The 10,352-nt window shown below is 45.1% G+C and overlaps 1 pseudogene; it reads left to right on the top strand.

Moving 5' to 3' along the window:
• Window positions 1-700: 700 nt before the first annotated feature.
• Window positions 701-5,137, top strand: LOC144597733 (cardiolipin synthase (CMP-forming) pseudogene; annotated as a pseudogene).
• The last annotated feature ends 5,215 nt before the right edge of the window (window positions 5,138-10,352 follow it).

Raw genomic sequence — 10,352 nt, 5'->3', positions numbered from 1 at the left:
CAAGATGTGGTTTAGCTATTACAAAGGGCTGCCTGGGTGAAATATGGGCCCAGATTTGTAAAACTTCTGCTCGAGCAGTAAACAAATATGTCCACTTGGCCCTGACACCCTTTATCTTGTTATTGAAGTGCGTTATATTCCTTTTTAGTTTTAGTTTAGTTTAGTTTAGTTTAGAGACACAGCGCAAAAACAGGCCCTTCGGCCCACTGAGTCCATGCCGACCAATGATCACCAGCACCAGCACTATCCTGCACACTAGCGACAATATACAATTTTGCCAAAGCCAATTAACTTACAAATCTGTATGTCTTTGGAGTGCGGGTGAAAACTGGAGTACCTGGAGAAAACCCACAGGATCACGGGAAGAAGGTACAAACTCCGTACAGACAGCACCCATAGTCAGAATCAAACACAGGTCTCTGGCCCTGTAAGATAGCAACTCTATTGCTGTGACACTGTGCGACCACTTTGTCATCAAAAAATAATAGGAGAGAATTTGGTGATAAATTCAAAGGATCCAATTATATACATTCCAGAACTTTGCAAGAGGTGGCTTTAGAGATAGTGAATGCTCTGGTTATCATCTTGCAAGTTTGTAGAAATGCTCTGGAATTGGACGTGTTGAGTTGAGAGTGGTGAATGTGATCCCACTGCTTTAGAAAGGAGAGAGAAAGTGAGAAATGGCTGACCTGTTCCCCTAATGGCAGAGGTAAGGAAAATCCTGAAGTCTTTAATGAAGGATTTAGCAATAGAATACTATGAAAAGAATAATAGGATTGAACAGTCCTTGCTTTGTCCTGCCTCTCCCCTCCTCTCTCCCAGCTTTTCTCCTCCTCCTCCTCCATCCTTCCTCCCTCCCTCCCTCCCTACCTCCCCCCCTCCCTCCCCCTCCCCCCTTCCCCCCCTCCCCCCTTCCCCCCCTCCCCTCCCTCCCCCCCCTCCCCCCCCTCCCCTCCCCCCTCCCCCCCCCCTCTCAACTTTGGCACCATCAAGTGTGTAGGAAAGAACTGCAGATGCTGGTTTAAATCGAAAGTAGACACAAAATATTGGTCTGGAACCGAAGCTGGAGTCTGAAGTCTGAAGAAGGGTCTCGACACGAAACATCACCCATTCCTTCTCTCCAGAGATGCCGCCTGTCTCGCTGAGTTACTCCAGCATTTTGTGTCTACCTTTGGCACCATCAATGTATACCAGGGTATGTGTATCGCTTTGCTTCCTGAAGTCGATCACTAACCTCTTTGTTTTGCTGACATTGAGTGAAAAATTGTTGTCTTGACACCAGGTTATGATGTTCTCAATCTCCTTCCTGTACTCTCGTCATTATTTGATACCCGGCCCACTACAGTGGTGTCATCCGCAAATTTGTAAATTAAGTTGGATTTCTACTTGGCTGCCACAGTCGTGGATGTATAAGGAGTAAAGAAGAGGGCTGAGAACGCATCCTTGCAGAGCACCAGTGTTGAGGATTATCATAGAGGATAATTTGTCCCCCTATCCTCACTGATTGTGGTCCTCTGGTCAGGAAGTCAAGGATCCAGTTGCAGAGATGAGTGTTGACTCCAAGTTCCACCATTTGGTGAACAGTTTGGATGAGTTAATGGTATTCAAAGCAAAGCTGTAGTCTCTGGATAGAAGTCTGATGTAGGTGTCTCTCTTATCCAGGCGTTCCAGGGAACAGCGAGATAGCATCAGCCCTGAACCTGTTGTGGCGGTAGGTGAACTGCAGTGGGTCAAGGTAGACTTGATTTTCTACATTCCATAACCAGCCTCTCAAAGCCCCTCATGATGATGGATATCAAGGCAGCTGGATGATAATTGTTAAGGTATGAGGCCTTGCTTTTCTTCAGGACTGGGATGATAGTGGTCTTCTTGAAGCAGGTTGGTACCTCAGAACAGAGTAGGGAGAGATTAAAGATGTTCGTGAATACTCCCGCCAGTTGGTCCGTGCAGTTTCTAAAGTAAAGTTTTGTGATATTCTGTCTGACATTTAGGAAGTCACGAGCACTTACAGATGGGGTCACATCCATGAGTTAAATACATTTGTAGAGTCATAGAGTTAAGCAGCATGGAAACAGGTCCTTTGGCCCAACCCATCCATGCCAACCAAGGTGCCTACCTGAGCTAGTTCCACTTGCCTGCACTGGACAATCTATATACTAAAACTCTCATTTGTTTGTTTGTTTGTTCCTGAACTACAGCCAAAACAGTACACAATAGTGCGACAATTTTAGGCCCACCTGACTCACCGTTGTCCCTTTGGTGCTAATGGAAGAAGTTTCATTGAAATCAGTGTTATATTTTTAATGTTATTCACATTTTAATTTAAATCTATCTCCTAGGGAGGGAGGAGGAGGGAGAGGGGGGGGGGGGGGAGGAGGGAGGAGGGAGGGAGGGGAGGGAGGGGAGGGAGGGAGGAGGGGGGAGTTGGGGAGGAGAGGGTGCTGCACCAATGCAGGAGAGGTTTGGGGCCAACGGGTCCACTTGGTCTAGTATCCCTCTAAACCTTATCTATCCGTGTAACCATCCAAATGATTTTTAAACTGTAAATATATCCAATTCCACCACTTTCTCTGGAAGCTTGTTCCATGTACACATCTCCCTCTATATGAAAAATTTGCCACACAGGTCCTCTTTAAATTGTTCCCCTCTAACCATCAACCTTTGCCTTCTAGTTTAAGACTCCCCTAATGTGGGAAAAAGTCTGTGACAATCACCCTTTTTATGCCTTCCATTATTTTATAAACACCCATAAGATTACCCTTCAGCCTCCTTTGTTCCAGGAATAACAACCATAGCCTATCCAATCTCTGATTGTAACTCAAGCTCTCTAGTCCTGGCAATATACTCGTGTGAATATTTTCTACACCCTCTCTACTTTAATCAAATTGTTCCTATAAGATGGCAACCAGAACTGCACAGAATAGTACATGTGTGGTTCTTCTTGCACAGCTGTAACATGGTGTCACGATTCTTAAACTCTGTGTTCAACCATAAGCCTCTTAACTACCCTGTCTAACCATGTTGTGCTTTCAGGGAACTAGGTACTTGTGCTCTCAAGGTGTCTCTGCTCTAAAACGTCCCCAGAGCCCTGCTGTTCTCTGTGTAAGTCCTGCCCTGACTTAACCTCCCAAACTGCATCACCTTTCACTTGTCGGTGTTAACTTGCATTTGCCACTTCTTTGCCCACTTTCCTAGTTGAGTTAGTAAGTCCGGAAAACCTGGCTGCCAAGTGTCTGACACCAAAAATACCAACCTTTTTCATCTTATTTCCTATGCAGTATACATGAAAATATCCACCCGGAAATAAGCACTTGAACTATCAGTACATTGCTGACAACCATGGTCTACTTGCTGATGCTAACCCATGAAATCACAGCATTGCACGGGTTGGAATGTTCTGAAAAAATGATGTTGGTGGTCTAAACGAGAAAGACTTTTGCCATTTTTGATGATTAGTGGAATTTTACTTTCTCTGCCTTTTGCTGTCACAGAAGAGCCTAATGTTGTGGAATGGAATGTATCAGAGCCGTTAATAAATAAATATAGACATCACACTTCCGGACCAAGGGAACATTCTCTCCTTGGTGTATTCATGCAGTAACAAGATGCATTTCCTCTGATGGTGCCAATATTTTTATTTGCTCCCCAAGTGTAGAACTTGATTTAATGCCATTTTCATTTCACCAAAATGACATCTTTGTAAGCCAAATGAAACCTGTTTTTAAAATGCAGCCATAGAAATTCAGACTGGATTTCCAATAAAATTTGGTTAAAGTGGGAATGACAGAGTAATGAAGTTAACCTATGACAGAATAAATGACCTGAATTATTTTCCCCAGTTTGGAGAAATCAAGTATGAATGCGAGAAGTGACCAATGATTTGAATGAATGGATCATCGTTTGGGGCCTGAGAGAGATCAAGACCAGGTTTCCCTTTGTGGAAAACACATAATTGCAAATTGGCTTCTGGTTTTATATCACCCTGGCTCCTGAGTCAGAAAATTGTGGGATTACGGCCAATTCTGAAAATGCAACCACAAATATCTTGACGGTGCAGTACTGAAGGATTGCAGAACTACTTGGTTTCAGACAAGCGGGGGGGTGGGATAGTCCTGTCCTGTCCCGTCCCATCCCATCCCGTCCCGGTGCGCGGATGTTCAGTGCAGTGGGTAGACAGCGGCAGCTCCCCCACTGACAGCCTTCCGGGGGCCAGAGCACATTGCTGCGCCGATGCCCTTGGACTCTGGGCAGCGTGGGGAAGGTGCTGAGCCAGCTGGGTAGAGGAGGGGGGATGGGAGAGCTGAGGGCAGGCCCAGCGCCAGGCCCAGGCCTCGGCCTCCAACGCTCGGCCTCACCGCCGCTGCAGATGCTGCCGCCTTTCCCCTTGGCCCACCTCAGGCTCACGGTTACTCGGTCACGTCCAGCCCCAGGCTCCGGCTGCTTCCCCCGGCACTAGGCCTGGCACTCCCGCCACTACGGAGCTGGCAAATCCGATCCCAAAACACAAGGGGCCGAGCCCTGCTCGTACCCGAGGGCCGCGGAGGAGAGAGTGGCGGCCGGCGCCGGGTCTCCAGAGCTGTATGAAAATCCGTGGACAATTCCAAACTTACTCTGTATGGCAAGGATTGGCTTGTCACCATACTTGGGTTACCTAATAGTAGAGGAATTCAACCTAGCCCTTGGACTTTTTACCTTGGATGGGCTTAATAATCTGTTGGACGGCGTCATTGCACAGAACTGGGTGAATCAGAAATCGGCTTTGGGGATTGCCCTGGACCCATTAGCAGACAACATTCTGATCAGTGTTCTGTACATCAGTCTCACATGTGTTGACCTTGCGGTAGCTCCTCTCACTGTTACGGTTCTTGTGCGAGATGTCATTTTGGTTGCAGCGGGTTTCTATATTAGATACCGAAAGGTTCCAGCACCAAGAACACTGAGCATACATTTCAACTCGTGTTATGCTACTGCCCATTTGAAACCAACTTTTATCAGCAAGGTGAACACTGCAGTTCAACTTGTACGAGTGGCTGCATCACCAGCCGCTCCAGTTTTCCAGTTTGTGGACAGTGTGTTCCTTCATACTTTATGGTACGTCACAGCCCTGACCACGGCAAAAATACTGTGCAAGTTGTGAACCGGGCAAAGTAAACCAAACTGCATCGCTGACAGTGGCATCGGGAATCAGTCTGAGCAAAGCAGGAAATGGATCTTGATTTTTATGCAGAAAAGACATTGATTAAAATAATGTAGATATATATGGATTTTTTTTCCGACAAAAGATACGAATTTAATAATAAAAGTTTAAAAATCTGAAGAAAACAAAATTGGTGGAGCGGGAGCACGTGGCTGCTGGCTGGGTGAGGTCACGTGGGGCGCGGGGTGATGATGTCATCTTTTCCCTTATTTGGGAGTGAGATAGTTGGCAACCCTACCCCCTCCCCCCCACCTTAACCCAATATCGTCTGGTTCTTAATCCTCCTACTTTGGGTAAAAGACTGTACATCGACCCTATTTAATTCCCCCATGATCTTGTACACCTCTATAAGATCACCCCTCATCCTCCTGCACACCAGAGGATAAAGTCCTAGTCTGCTCAACCTCTCCCTATAACCCAGGCCCTCGAGATCTGGCAACATCCTCGTAAATCTTCTCTGCACCCTTTCCAACTTACCAACATCTTTCCTAAAACAGGGTGACCAAAACTCCATACAATGCTCCAAATGTGGCCTCACCAATACCTTGTACAACTCTAACTTAACTTCCCAACTTCTATATTCAATACTCTGACTGATGAAGGCCAATGTGCTGAAAACCTTCTAAACCACCCTATCTACCTGTGACACTTTCTTGGAACTCTATACCTGCACTCCTGGATGCCTTTACTCTACAACACTCACCAGAGCTCTGCCATTCACTGAGAAGGTCCTTTCCTGGTTTGACTTCTCAAAATGCAACACCTTCCACTTACCTGTGTTAAACTCCATTAACTATTCCTCAGCTCACCTGCCCAACTGATCAAGATCCTGCTGCAATTTATGATAACGTTCTTCACTATCTTCGATGGCACCCACTTTCGTGTCATCTGCAAACTTGCTAATCATGCCTTGTAAATGGTGTATGATGCACTAATGTAGAAAGATAAATCAGTGTGCAGTGTATGACTGAATCTGTGGTATCTTATTGCAATGTACCAACATGCTTCAAAAACAGTGTGAAGCATGAATTCAGAGACAGGGAAGGCTGCAGCATAACTGGAAGGGTCCATTGCTATCTTTGTTATTGCCTCTGTTGGCCAGTTTCCATGGTGAACAGTTGGGTAATGCTACAAATGGGCCCATTGACTTATTTATTTATGCGGTCAATGTGATCTCACCAGTCCTTCCTCTGGATCTTCAGGTCCAATACTGAAGGCAATGTTGCCCCAAAATGGTCCCTCTACCTCTCTGGGTAACTCCCAGCTTTAAAAGCTCCCAACATGGAGGCATATGATACTTTAATGTTGGCACATCTCACTCAACTCTCAAAGTAAGGTATGATTTCTGCAGGTAATTGTGTAGAAAATCCATTGCAACTGTACACACTAGAACATTGCTCTGCGTTTGTCCTGTACAACATTGACATCGCTCCTCGCACTCTGCTGTCTTCGTGTTCATTTTTAAACAGGATAGAATGGGCTTTCCATTTTTGGAGAATGTGTTGATAGGGAGTCTATGAGACACTGCTATATCAGCCCATAGATTGAAGGCAGAGCAGAACTTGCAACCAGATTTGGATCAAACCGTATATTTTACAATAAACATTTATTCACTTGTCGCAGTTGAAACAAAGTGCCACAACAGTCGACAGAATCTATTTTTAGAAAGTTCATCAAATACAGCATACAGAACTCTTGACCTTCACAGCATGGATTAGTTTAGTTTACATACAGCATGGAAACAGGCCCTTCAGTCCACCGAGTCTGTGACGACCAGCGATCCCCGCACATTAACACCTTCCTATACCCCAGGGACAATTTACATTTATACCAAGCCAATTAACCTACAAACTATACATCTTTGGAGTGTGGGAGGAAACCTAAGATCTCGGAGAAAACCCAAGCGGTCACGGGGAGAACATACAAACTCCGTACAGACAGCACCCGTAGTCAGGATCAAGCCTGGGTGTCTGCCGCTGTAAGCGCTGTAAGGCAGCTATACAACTGCTGCGCCTCCGTGCTGCACTTTGGCAAAAATAAAATGAATTCAACAAAACTCTCTTAGTCATAAACATGCTGTATCCAAAAAAAAAATTACCATTCACATACAACAGTGCAGCCTGCAAATGTGTATGAGTGGGGAACACCCTGCTGGCTGGTAATTGCTGTATCACTGTATGCATGTGTGAGCTGGAGAATATTGTGAGGTAAAAATATTTATTAATTTCAGCAATTGGATAATTATAGGTATATTAGAGTCAGACAGTTATACAGCACGGAAACAGGCCCTTCGGCCTAACTTGCCCATACCGACCAAGATGCCTGATCTATATTAGTCCCACCTGCCCGTGTTTGGCCCACATGCCTCTAAACCGTACCTATCCAGATATTGTAAGATGTAAACTTGAGAAATTAGTTTTGAATGTGATCCTGAGGTTATGCGAAGTTGGGTATCTGTCTTGCAATGATGACCTGTTCAGAAAGAGAACATGGGACCAATTCTGGTTGCAATGGTTGGGCAATAGCCCTTTATGATTGACTAGACCAAGTGGACCCGTTGGGCCCAAACCTCTCCTGCATTGGTGCAGCCCCCTCTCCTCCCCCTCCCCCCTCCACCATCCCTCCCCCTCCCCCTCCTGCTCCCTCCCCTCCCCCTCCCCTTCCCTCCCCTCCCCCTCCCCTCCCCTTCCCTCCCCTCCCCCTCCCCTCCCCTCACCTCATCCACCTCCCCTCCCCCTCTCCACCTCCCCTCCCCCTCCCCTACCCCTCCCCTACCCCTACCCCCCTCCATCCCCCTCAACCTCCTTTATCCTTCCTCCTCCCTCCTCCCCTCCCTAGGAGATAGATGTAAACTTTAAAATATGAATAACTTTCAAAATATAACACTGATTTCAATGAAACTTCTTCCATTACCACCAAAGTAATAAAGGTGAGTAAGGTAGACCTAAAATTGTCGCGCTATCATGTACTGTTTAGGCTGTAGTTCAGGAACAAACAAACAAACAAATGAGAGTTTTAGTATATAGATGTCATTTTGTATTGTGAGGAGCCTCTTCCTGCATCGTCTGTTGGTTTAGGTGCCATTCTATTCCCTTCAAACAGTGGGCAGCTCAGTTAAGCCAGGAGTAGATGACTCTACTATTTTCACATAAAAGGATAAGCATTTAACACAGGTTAGTAAATATTAAGCAAAGACACAAAGTGCTTGTGTAACTCAATGGGTCAGGGCAGCTCTGCAGAACATGGATAAGTGGCAGGACTCTTTTTTGACTGATTGTGGTGGGGGGTGGGGGAGAATGCTGGAAGGATGGAATGGTTGGACACTGCAAAACTTGAATAACATAGAACTAGTGTAAACAGGTGGTCAATTGTTGGTGTGGACTCAATGGGCCACAGGGTCTGTTTCCATGTTGTATTTTTTCATTCAAACTTTCAAAAATCTGGGCACATGAGTTCTTTTCCCAGTTAGGGAATTTAAGTTCAGTTAATTAAATAATTTGAAATGTATTAGAAAATAGTAATATTGATGGAATATCACCCAGGTGATTGTATCTTAAAACCCCATTAGTTTCATTAAAGTCCTTAGTAAAAGATGTCTCACCCAATCTGGCTGAAATGTGACTTCAAACCACAGTAATGTGTGATTGACCCCAAAATGGCATGCCTGATTTCGTCAAACAGCTACATGTAAACACAAGAATAATAGAGATCAGACCACCCACTCGGTTTTAATCCAGGCACCAGATTTGGCCAAGGCAAAAACATACTCTGCTGTGTTGACCTTGCAAGATCCTCTTCATCAACATCTGGTGTCTAAATTGGGAGTACCAGCAAATTGGAAATACTGTCCTGTAGCGTGTTCAAGAACCTGCCTGATATAGTCATTCAGCAAAGCCAATGCAAACATGTAATGCTGAAGACTAGAAATAGCTGTCGCACCCGTCAAGCAGTTCCAGTGGACCACCAAATTGGCATTTACCCAACAATGTGTCCTATCCACAAGGACTAGCAGAAATCCACAATGTATAATTGTCATCGGAGCAGGGTCATAAGGTCACAAGTGATAGGAGTAGAATTAGGCCATTTGGCCCATCAGGTCTACTCCGCCATTCATTCATGGCTGATCGACCTCCTAATCCCATTCTCCTGCCTCCTCCCCATAACCCCTAACACCCGTACTAATCAAGAATCTATCTATCTCTACTTTAAATATATCCAATTGCCTCCACAGCCTTCTGTGACAAAGAATTCCACAGATTCACCACCCTCTGACTAAAGAAATTCCTACTCATCTCCTTCCTAAAAGAAGGTCCTTTAATTCAGAGGCTATGAACTCTAGTCCTAGACTCTCCCACTAGTGGAAACACTCTCTCCACATCCACTCTATCCAAGCCCTTCACTATTCTGTGTGTTTCAACGAGGTCCCACCCCATTCTTCTAAACTCCAGCGAGTACAGGCCCAGTGCCGACAAATGCTCCTCATAGGTTAACCTACTTATTCCTGGGATCATTCTTGTAAAAACTCCTCTGGACCCTCTCCAGTGTGCTATCAATTTTTAGGCAAGTAATGGAAGGGACAATTACTAGTGCCAACAAGCAGCACTTACCAGTTCTAACAATCATTGACTCTTGGTTCAATGTGGTTCCAGGTGTCATTCCAAACGTTCCAAATACAATACAATACAATAATACAATATATCTTTATTGTCATTGTACAAGGGTACAACGAGATTGGGAATGCGCCTCCCATACGATGCAATAATTTAATTAATTTAAACAAAACCAACCCCTTTTGAAGAAAGGGGCTGAATTTCAGAGGTAAAATAAAAGTGAATGCCTTTATCATCAGGGAAGCATTAGAGCAAGTATAACATTAGAAACTTGGGTAAAATTAAAATTAAAATCGATGGGCATCAAGAAGAAAATACCCCGAAGCACAAAGGAATATCTGTGATTGTTGGAGGTCAGTAATTCCAGTTCAAGGCATTACTGCAGGGGCTCTGGGCAATGTTCAAAGCCCAACCATCTTCAGTTGCTTCGACAATGATCTTCCATTCAAAGTGGAAGTGGGGATATTCGCTAATGAATGCATCATGCAGCATTCCTTCCCTCTTCATGGTGCACCGGTTCCCCCATCCTAACATTGTCAAGTTAA

Source organism: Rhinoraja longicauda, chromosome 10 (assembly GCF_053455715.1).
Source record: "Rhinoraja longicauda isolate Sanriku21f chromosome 10, sRhiLon1.1, whole genome shotgun sequence".
NCBI classification, from domain to species: Eukaryota; Metazoa; Chordata; class Chondrichthyes; order Rajiformes; family Arhynchobatidae; genus Rhinoraja; species Rhinoraja longicauda.
The sequence above is the reverse complement of the archived record's forward strand: the minus strand, read 5'-3'. Positions and strand labels throughout refer to the sequence as shown.